The 10,607-nt window shown below is 44.0% G+C and overlaps 1 protein-coding gene across 4 annotated transcripts in view; it reads left to right on the top strand.

Moving 5' to 3' along the window:
* The first annotated feature begins 6,129 nt into the window (after positions 1-6,129).
* OSBPL1A (oxysterol binding protein like 1A) overlaps positions 6,130-10,607 on the top strand; it is a 548,756-nt gene continuing 544,278 nt past the window's right edge. For 2 of the 4 annotated variants that reach the window (XM_030213658.1, XM_030213630.1), the window contains exon 1: positions 6,212-6,260. The gene's annotated coding sequence lies outside the window, so the exon portion shown is untranslated. The other 2 variants (XM_030213649.1, XM_030213640.1) reach the window with 2 other exon arrangements.

Below are 10,607 nucleotides of genomic sequence, written 5' to 3'. Positions count from 1 at the left end.
GGTTTGTTGTCATGTTGTATTCAGTTGGTGGGGTTTTGAGAGTAGCGTGAGTTGTGGTGAGTAAGTGGAGTGTGATAGTTAGTATCAAGAGGAACATGCTGGTGGAATGCTTAGGTTGGGTAGTGTGTGTGTGAGATTGTATGGCAACATGTCAACATATCAGCATATCAGCATATCAACATATATACAATTGAAAGATGGTATTGTAAATATAAGGTACCTAGTTATTTCAATTTGGTAATACTGTGATATGCTAGCAAGGCAGAATCAGCAGATGCTATATTTTGGTACTACTGTAATATGCTAGTAAGGCAATGTCAGCAAATGATATCATATATTTGTCCTTTAGATTGTAAGCTCCTTGAGCAGGGATTGTCCTTCTATGTTAAATTGTACAGCGCTGCGTAACCCTAGTAGCGCTTTAGAAATGCTAAGTAGTAGTAGTAGTAGTAGTTCATTCAGCCATGCGTAAGCATAAGAGCTCACAGGACCATTCTAATTTTCCACCAACTAAGGAAATGAAACTCATGGACTTGTTGGGCAAGAAAATGTATCAATGCCCAGATAGGGCTTCATGTTTTTCATTATACCGACTATCAATTAACCAAACTGGACAGTTTGTCTAAAGCGGTTGATTCTCTCCCAGCTACAATGTGCAACCTCAACTGCGACCATTACGCCAAAACCTGGAAGAATGTGCAACTAATTTAATCAGAGATGTCCACGATTCTTATGACACTTCAGTTAGAAGTGCTGCGGTGGGCATTTCTATAAGACGTTTGGCTTGGTTAAAAGTGTCAGGTCTCTGCGAAGATGTTCACAACTGGGTAGCTGATGCTCCTTGTACAGGGGACAATCTTTTTGGTGATAGGGTTAAAGACATTATCGATAACATCAAACAGGATTGCACAACTCTAGATACTTCAGAAGATGACAATCTCAATCAGCCTAGATCTTCTTTTCAACGATCATCATATACCACTTCTAAAAGGAGATACAATTCTCATAAACCATACCCTTTCAATAGGTACAACTCTAACTATAAATACAACAATAAGCCAAATAGGCCTCAGCAGTCAAAGCCATATAGAGAAAGGAGAACACGTAAGCCAGCGCCCACTATGGCGCCCAAACCCTTATCTTCTTTTTGACCTGGCAGTTGCCATAGTTGGAGGCCGTCTTAAATTTTTTGCTCCTCAGTGGTCCCTTATCACTTCAGACAAATTGGTCCTTTCGATTGTACACCAGGGATACCGTCTTCACTTTGCGAATCCTCCACCTCACATGCACATTGTCACCTCTCAGATTTCTTCCTGTCACCTTCATCTCCTTCAGGAAGAAATCTCCCATCTCCTGCAAATCAATGCAATCGAACCGGTACAGGAATCTCACCAGAACACAGGATTTTATTCTAGCTTCTTTCTTATTCCGAAAAAGAACGGCGGTCTATGCTCTATTCTGGATTTAATATCCCTAAACAAATTTCTAAAAAAAAAAAAAAATTCAAAATGACAACTCTCCAAATGATACTCCCACTTCTTAGATCAAAATGCCTGGCTGGTGTCTCTCGACCTTCAAGATGCATATTTACACATTCCTATTCACCATTCGTCCAGAAGGTATCTTTGTTTTCAAGTGGACTCTCATCATTACCAATTTTGAGTTCTGCCGTTTGGCCTCTCTTCAGTGCCAAGAGTGTTCACAAAATGTGTGATCATGATCATAGCCCATCTTTGTCAACAGAGAATAACGATTTTCCTTATCTAGACGATTGGCTCATCTCGTCACCAACTGCTGAAGATGCTCTCCAAACACTGCAGAAGGTCACCTCTCTCCTCAAGATTATTGGGTTCCTCATCAACTTAGAAAAATCTCAACTCCTTCAAGTTCAACGATTCAAGTTCATAGGAGCAGTTCTTCATACACCTAAAATGCTAGCGTACTTGCCTCTCAGCAGAGCCACACAAATTCACATTCTCATTTGTCACCTGAATCATATATCGTTCACTACGGCTTGGACATTATTAGTTCTTCTGGGTCATATGGCGGCTGCTATACCAGTAGTACCTTTAGCAAGACTACATATGAGGCCTTTACAGTGGCACCTGAGGGACCGATGGATCCACGCTCTTCATCCTATGTCAACAAAGATAGGACTTTCTCACAGTCTGAAAACTTCTCTGCAATGGTGAACTCGCACCCCACATCTCCTTCAAGGTATGCCATTTCGGCCTCCTCTACCTTCAATTTACCTAACCACCGATGCATCCAAACAGGGGTGAGGTCACACATAAACTCTTACAAGACACAAGGTCTTTGGACTCATGAAGAGACATCATACAGTATCAATCTCCTGGAGCTGCGAGCCATCAAGTTGGCTCTTCACACGTTTTACACTCACCTCTCTCATCAACAAATTTACGTTCAAACGGACAATCAAGTGGCAATGTACTATATCAACAAGCAAGGGGGTACTGGGTCCCGACAGCTGTGCATGGAAGCTCTACATATCTGGCATGTGGTTTTAGGTCTCCAGTCCATGATCTCAGCATCCTACCTACCCGGGGTGCAAAATGCCTTAGCGGATTCACTCAGCAGAAATTTACAGCCACACGAGTGGTCACTCAAGACCACTGTTACGCACGCTCTCTTCAGCAAGTGGGGTCAGCCTGTCATCGACCTGTTTGCGTCCCCTCTCAACACCAAATGTCACAGATTTTGCTCAAAGTTTCCCAGTCCGAACAGAATAGCAGAAGACGCTTTCCAAATTCCATGGACAGAAGGCCTTCTCTATGCCTTTCCTCCAATTCCACTCATTTCCAAAACGCTCCAGAAGGTGAAATCGGAAACAGCGTCTCTTTTGTTGATAGCTCCTTACTGGCCAAGACAGGCATGGTTCACGTTTCTCCTAAACCTAACTTTGCTGCCCCTGCTTCCACTTCCGCTGGATCCAGATCTGATAACACAACAACAAGGCAGTCTTCTTCACCCAGACGTCGCATCTCTCCGCCTCATGGCTTGGCTGATCGGTCCCAATCGAGCATAATATTCTCACAGGGTGTTCTTAGAGTTCTCCTCGCCTCTAGAAAAGACTCCACTCTGAAATCTTACACAGCAAAATGGAAGCACTTCTCCAGCTGGTGTTTCCGTTATCGTCTCCACCCTGACACTGCTTCTCTATCTCGTGTCTTAGATTATCTTCTCCATCATTTCGAAATCAGGGTTATCATACTTGTCGATAAGACTTCATTTGTCAGCTCTCTCAGTGTTCCATGACCCGGTGGATGATTTGACCCTCATGCAACATCCTGTTTCAAAAAGATCCTTAAGGGACTCATGCACCTTTACCCTCCCATTCGTCCACCAACTCCAGCATAGGACCTTAATTTAGTACTGAATGCGCTTATGACTTCTCCTTTCGAGCCACTTCACGGGACAGAACTCAGATACCTTACTTGAAAAACACTGTTTTTAGTAACTTTGACTACAGCAAGCCATATTGGTGATATCTAGGCTCTTGTCCACTATCCACCATATACTCAATTACTCCATGATAAGGCCGTGCTTTGCACTCACCCAAAGTTCTTACATAAGGTAGTCTCCCCTTCTCACTTAAATCAAGTAATAGTACTTCCAACTTTTTATCCTCCTCCACATGATTCTGAGGATCATAAGAGGTTTCATATTCTGGACTGTCTGAGGGCTCTAACCATTTATCTGGATAGAACCAAATCCAAGAATAGACCTTCTCAATTATTTCTTTCACTTCGGTCTACTCTTCAACCACAACCAGTGACGAAAGGAACTCTATCCCAATGGATTGCGAAGTGTATCACCTTATGTTTTCAACTTGCACAGCCATCTAATCCCTCAAACATTCCTCATGTCACAGCTCATAATCTCAGGGCCATGGCGGCCAGAAGGGCTCACTTGCAAAGAACTTCCTTACAAGACATTTGTAGAGCAACTCTGTGGTCAACGGTGCACACTTTTATGAAACATTATTGCATCGATACAACTTCATCTACTGATGCAGTTTTTGGTCATGCTGTCCTTTCTTCTGTACTCTGAGGCGTCAACTACCACCTCCTCCTCACACAGGTACCAGTTATTTTTTCAATAGACATATGTATGTTTCTTAATCTGTTACTTGTGTAGCTTGGGAGTCTTCATTTGTGTGGCTGAAAGATACTCTATCCAGGGAGAAATAAAAGTTGCCTACCTGTAACGGTAGTTATCCTTGGACAGATGATCTTGTAGCCACACAATCCCTCCCAACCCTCCCTTAAGTTGCCGCTAGCTATTATATCAAACTGAAAAGGGGCGGTTCTTGCCTGATGGTATATAGTATGGACTAGAGCGGGAATCGGCATGTGCGCATATTGTGATAGCTTTTTAAGCTTAATGCTTTGGTATTGGTCCGGGTCAGTGACATCACAGGAGAGTCACTTAATTTGTGTGGTTGCAAGGTCATCTGTCCAAGGAGAACTACCGTTACAGGTAGGCAACTTTTATTTATATCATGGGAACAAATAGATGGATATGTCTGAAACATTTAACAAAGTTGAGATTAGCATTTGCAACTTCCTGTTTTCCGCAGAGGTGGAACGCGCCTGAGGAGAGGCCCCGACGCTGGCAGAAGGCTGATTGTGAATCGCTGGTGTGGTGCTGGAGGGAGAAGGCTTAAAGGAAGTAAAACGTGACCACATGGACAGGAGAGACTGAAAAAGATTAAGTCTCAGGAGGGAGGGAGCAGAAAAAATATTTATTGCCACGAGGTGCATAGGAGCCATTTTTTCAAAACAGCTGTTTGGGGGAGCGACCGCTCCTCCTGCGCCCCACCTAGCCACGCTGTGGACTTTTGCATGACGGTAGCTCTGTCCTCATTCAGTATCTGTCTTTTAAATAATAGTAATACAAATATCAAGTGCATTTTTATAATATACCCTGCAATCTACAAAATAAAAGGAGCAAGTTCCCACATGCCATCTTTTTCTTTTGATCTAGGCATGGGAAAAAAAATTAAAATGCTCACAGGTTTCAACCTAAATCATGTTTAATGTGGGGTATAATTGTCATCATAAATAAGTGAATAGAAGCTCTGAATGTTGAGCACCTGATTCTCATAACATGATGTCTGATTTAGTGTCCTTTTACCAGGAGAAAAAAAAATCTCTGCATGAATATAACATGTGCTAGGGTGTCCCTATTGTAGGAATATGTGAAAGACAAGTACTGCATGCATTAACTGTCAACAATTCTATGAGCTATGATGTCATTGGATATAGTGTAATGTCTTGTGGGTGTGTCTGAGTCACTCTAGTTGCTCTGAGAGTGAGTCAGTCTGTGTCAGCATAAGATGGTGTTAGCAATCTCTCTTCAAGCTGTATGATAACCAACTGACAGAATTTTGTATTCAGTAGTTTTACCATGTCTACTGCAAGTATGATGTAAATAGTTATCTGAAGAAACTATAAGTAAACATCATTTTTTGTTTGGAAGTTAAAGAAGAGAGAGTAATTGAATTTTTTTTCAAGAGTCTGTGAGAGAGAGAACAAATAAATAAAAAGAATGGGAGTTAACACTTCTAAAGCTCTGCTGCGTATGGGCTAAATCTGCTGAAGTAAAAGTCTATTTTTTCATTTCTCCCCATCACCTATAAGTTGTCCCACCAAATGACACACTGATTATAATTTATAACAAATTACTAATGTACCTATGAAAAGTTATTCTGTTATTTATTTATTTGTTGCATTGCATTTGTATCCCACATTTTCCCACCTATTTGCAGGCTCAATATGGCTTATTATACTTCTTCAGTGTACATTCGTATGCTGCAAATATACGAACAGTGGATCCAAAAGAAGCATTCATATGCTGCACAATCCGGCACGTTTGAAAATATAAGTGAGATTAAATACAAATGCTACCAACAATAAAGAGCAACAACGTGGATGCTGCAGCTCATAGATGCTTGCTTTGTTTTGAGAGGAGTACGGCGATGACGGCTACGCTGGGATGGGGAACCTGAGATTGACCTAATTGGTTTCAACGTTTTGACGTCACTTTATCTCCTGTCTATTAAACCTCCTTGGTTTAAGGGTGTGCTTAGTAGTCAAGGAGGTGGCTAGTGTGTTTTGGAGCGCATGCGCGCTGCCGCTGGACTATTTTTACGCGCCCGAATCTACCCCTTGCCTTGGTAATATTATGAGCGGGTGCTCACTGTGTAGAAGCAAAGAGGGATCAAGAAGGGTAGTTAGGTAAAAACAAAATCGTGCTCGTAAGTTTATGAAATGAGGCTGGTTCGAAAACCTCCAACTTGCCAATGCTTTTTTAGTCTCACACTGAGCTGTTTATCTTGCTGGATCAGCCCTAGTGTCCAGGTAGCTGTGGGATGCAACATCTATTATGAGCTGTCGGGCACAGCACAGAGGAGAGCCCGGTAACTTTGAGGGTTGTTGGTGACGAGTTTGTGCCTGGGTGTTTCAGGCTGCTTCGCAAATTGTAGAGTGCATTCTGAATATTATATCTAGGTTTTAGCTGTTTATTTTAAAATCAGTTTCAGGATTAAAAATGGTATATTGAAAGTTCTCTGTCCCCCTCACCCCCCCCCCCCTTTATGTAGGTTGACTGTGTGGGCAAGATAGTGTTGTTTTTTTTTAATCAATGAAAGAAAAGATATCCTCGCCCCCAATGGCGTAGGGAGGAATTGGCAGTGACTATGAAATCTAAGGGGAGGGTGACACGAGCAAATGCCCCCCCCCCCCGTCCCATACTGTTGCCTGGTCTCTTCTTTCAGGGCAGGGCAGGTACGAGGTCTTGAACCAACGGTTTCTAGAGCTGTCACAAGCTTTTCATGTGACTATTACAGAACCACAGATTACAGTTTACTTGTTAGCATTCAGCCGAGAGACCTTCGTAGTGATATTGATCAGAGCTGATTCCGGAGATAATTTGTTTTGTTTGTTTAAATGCCGCATTTTTAGAAACCTCTTGCTATGCTTCCACGGTTACTGAATAAGTAAAAGTACTGCTTAATTGGTCCATGTAAAAAAAAAAAAAAAAAAACAGTGGTGTGATATTTTTGTTGTTAACGGGATAACTGCATTGGACTAGGTTTTTATTCTGTTAAAGTATTTTGAAAGGACTAATTTAAACATGCTTTGTTGCTGTGTGAATGGAAAGTAGAACAGATTTTTGTAAAGATCCCATATAATGCCTCGTTATACGTTGTTTGTTTTTTTTTTTTTTCTCTGGTATGGGAGCAACTTAGAAGGAAAAGTTATCAAACATCAAGTGGGAAGGTGTTTAGAACCCATTCTTGTATTTTGTTCATAGTTGATCTCCTTGTTTACCGTGTGCTTTTTATATGATAGTGGTTATAGTTTATATATTTGTATTAAAGATATTTAACACTGAACTGTGACCAATGTCAGAAGTATATGCTAAGGAATAATTTCAAATGTTTTTGCTATTGTTTGAGGTATTTTATGGTGTTAATTTTGTTGGCTGGGATTTAGCTATGTTCAAAACAGTGATACATATGAATTAATATGGAGCTGGAGGTAATTAGCTCCTGAGAAATAAGTAAAAACCAGTTTCGTTATGACCCAAGGATCAGTCCAGACAAATAAGTTGTGACCCTCTGCCAGCAGGTGGAGACAGAGAATGCTAATGAGTTGTGCCTTATAAGCTCCGGCTCTTAGCAACTAGCTAGTATTCCAGAGATGCCAAGTTACTCAGTTCCAGGCTGGAGATTTTGTTCCAGTCCTGGATTTCTAACCACCCAATCCTGGTGCATTGTGGAACTTGCAGCAGTGATTTCAGTGGGCAGCGTTAGGCACTGTAAATCCCAAACCAGGACTGGTCCAAAATCTCCAGCCTGGAATTGGTTAACGTGGCATCTCTGGTATTCTGTATCTCCAGCATGCGGGATAGCAGCTCCTGTGCGCTGTGGTGACTTGTGTGGCTTCCTGTTCTGCTTGCAAGTTCAGTTGAGGCTGTTCCCACTGCAGTTTCTTTGCACGCTGCTTCCCCTGTTCAGGGTGGGTGAGGGGGAGGGGGTCCAGGTTGACTTAATTGCTTGGATTTGGGATGACTGCAGCAATGACAGTCTCAGGAGAGTTTTTTTTTCTCCTGAGTTTGTCCTCCTTATGCACCAGGTCTACGTTCTTAAATGCGCCCTCCCTCAGTCAATTCTGGCTCTTGCCATAGGGGCCCCGGTGGGGATTGGGGTCTGCCAGCCTCTTCTGGGGATGCATGCAGGACCGGCTTCTGGAGGCTTCCATGAAGCACTCCTTTTGAGACAGCCGTTTGTAGGTATTGCAGCAAGGGCTTGTCTTAATTGGCGCCATTCAGTTCTGGAGACTGATCTGTGAGGGACTCCTGGGCTCTCTTAGATGGACGTGGGCCTCGCCTTTTTGGCGGATGCCTTGTATGATTTGGTCCGAGCTTCGGCCAAGTTGATGGCATTGGCAGTTTAATCTCATTGGCTCTTGTGGGTCAAGATCACTTCGGACCAGTGGGTTCTGGTTGTTTGGGAGGGTAACAAGCTCGAATTTGACTCTCCCATTGCAGACTTTTCTTCTAGAGTCCCGATGTGCCATGTGCTCCAAGCGGGCGGCAGTGCTGGCCACTTTGCAAGACCTACTGCATTTAAGAGCCATCATCGCCGTGCCCACTCAAGGTTTGCACAGGTTGTAGTTCCCAAGAAGGCTCATTCTCGATCTCAGAAGGATAAACCAATTTCTGAGGGTTTGGCATTTTCGCATGGAGACATTGTGATCTGTTATTGTGGCGGTCCAGCCTGGCAAGTTCTTGATGGCTCTCGATCTCCAGGAGGCCTACTTGCATATCCCGATTTGGCATCCTCATCAGAGATTCCTATGGTTTGTGGTCCTGGGTCATCATTTGTGCTACATTCGGCCCCAGTGTCAACTGCCACCCATGTTGGTACCCCCTCGACGTGTGTGGAGGAAGCTTTGCCCGAGTCGAGGCAGGAGCAGACTTCTCGACACTCCTCTTGGGGACATGACGTCTCAAAATTGAGGCAGGCTTGGTCTCGGCCTTCCAATAAGGAGTTTCTGACTGACACCAATGAGGAACGCTCAGAGTCTGAGGAGGATCCAAGGTACTTTTTCAGAGGATGAGTCCTAATGGCATCCCCTCTGAACCCTCCCTTTTGCTTCATAGGAGAAAGTCTTCTCCAGAGAGCCTTTTTCCTCTCTTTTGTGAAGGAAATGGCTGAGGCTATTCTATTTCATTTGGACGTGGAGGATGAGCCCAGGGCTAAGATGCTGAAGGTGAACTGGGAGTCCCCTTTGTTGGACCCTGTTCTGCTCAAGAAGATCGACATGATGGATCCACAGCATACCTGGTTTCGATAGGTCCCAGTTGCTTCACAATTCCATGGTGTGGAGGAAACTGCTCTCAGGAGCTTCAGGAGTTCTAGAGACTATGCTAGGACTCTTTTGGGAGGAAGATGTTCCAGGTCTCAGTGCTCGTGTCCCATATACAATCTTACCAGCGCTCTATGAGCATGTACTTGCGTGTCTCTGTGTAAGCTGTTGGACTTGGTGGACTCTCTCCCACCAGAGCAGACCAAGTCTTGTCATCAGTGCTTGGCCAGGGGCACCTACGACACCTTTGACTTGGCATCCAGGATATTTGCACAGAGTATAGCAATGCGCAGACTCTTGTGGCTGCGTGTTTCTGACTTGGAACAGTCAGTTCAGCAGAGGTTTCTGGATGCCCCTTGCCAGGGGATTAACTTTTTTTTTAGAGAGAAGTTTGAGGTTGCTGACCAACTAAAACACTGATACCATCTCTTTTCTCTCTCCCACCAGGAGCCTTCTGCAACAGCCTCCTCATCCAGAAGGTCTTTTGGCAAATCAAGGAGGGGTGACATAGGTATGACACCTCTTCAACCCCAGCACGCTCGTTCTCATCAACAGCATGAGCCTAAGGCTCCAGCTGCTCCTTAGTCATAGCAAGGGATGAGCTTTTGACTGGCTCCAGCAGTGCATAGCCACTGTCAAAGTGCCCATCCCTGATGACCTGCTACTCGGAGAGAGGCTGAAGTTTTTATTTGAAAAGTGGCCCCTTATAATCTCCAACCGGTGAGTTCCCCAAACTATTTGCCTCAGATACGCCCTCAATTGGCCTTAAAAAAACCCTCCAAATTGCTCACTGAGAGCTCATTACTTCAGCTCTCAGCACAAGCAGGTACTTGCAGAGGAACCTCTGCCCTTCTGAAGGCCCATATGGTTGAGCCTGTTCCACCAGGGGAAGAAGGGCTGGGATTCTATTCCAGGTACTTCCTCATGCAAAAGGGAAATGTGTCCCATCCTAGAACTATGGGCCCTGGAAAAATTCCTGGTCACAGAAACGTTCAGGATGGTTTCCCTTGGCACCCTTCTCCTGATTCAGGAAAACGATTGGCTATGCAGTAGTCACAGCATCGCTATGCAAGCTGGGGGTGCATGTGCTCCCTTACCTCAACAATTGGCTAGTAAAGAGCACATCGGAGGACGGTGCTTAGGAGTCCATATGGAGGACTATTTGGGTGCTATAGCTACTAGGGTACGTTTTAAAGTACCCCAAGTCCC

This window comes from Microcaecilia unicolor, chromosome 1, assembly GCF_901765095.1.
Source record: "Microcaecilia unicolor chromosome 1, aMicUni1.1, whole genome shotgun sequence".
NCBI classification, from domain to species: domain Eukaryota; kingdom Metazoa; phylum Chordata; class Amphibia; order Gymnophiona; family Siphonopidae; genus Microcaecilia; species Microcaecilia unicolor.
The sequence above is the reverse complement of the archived record's forward strand: the minus strand, read 5'-3'. Positions and strand labels throughout refer to the sequence as shown.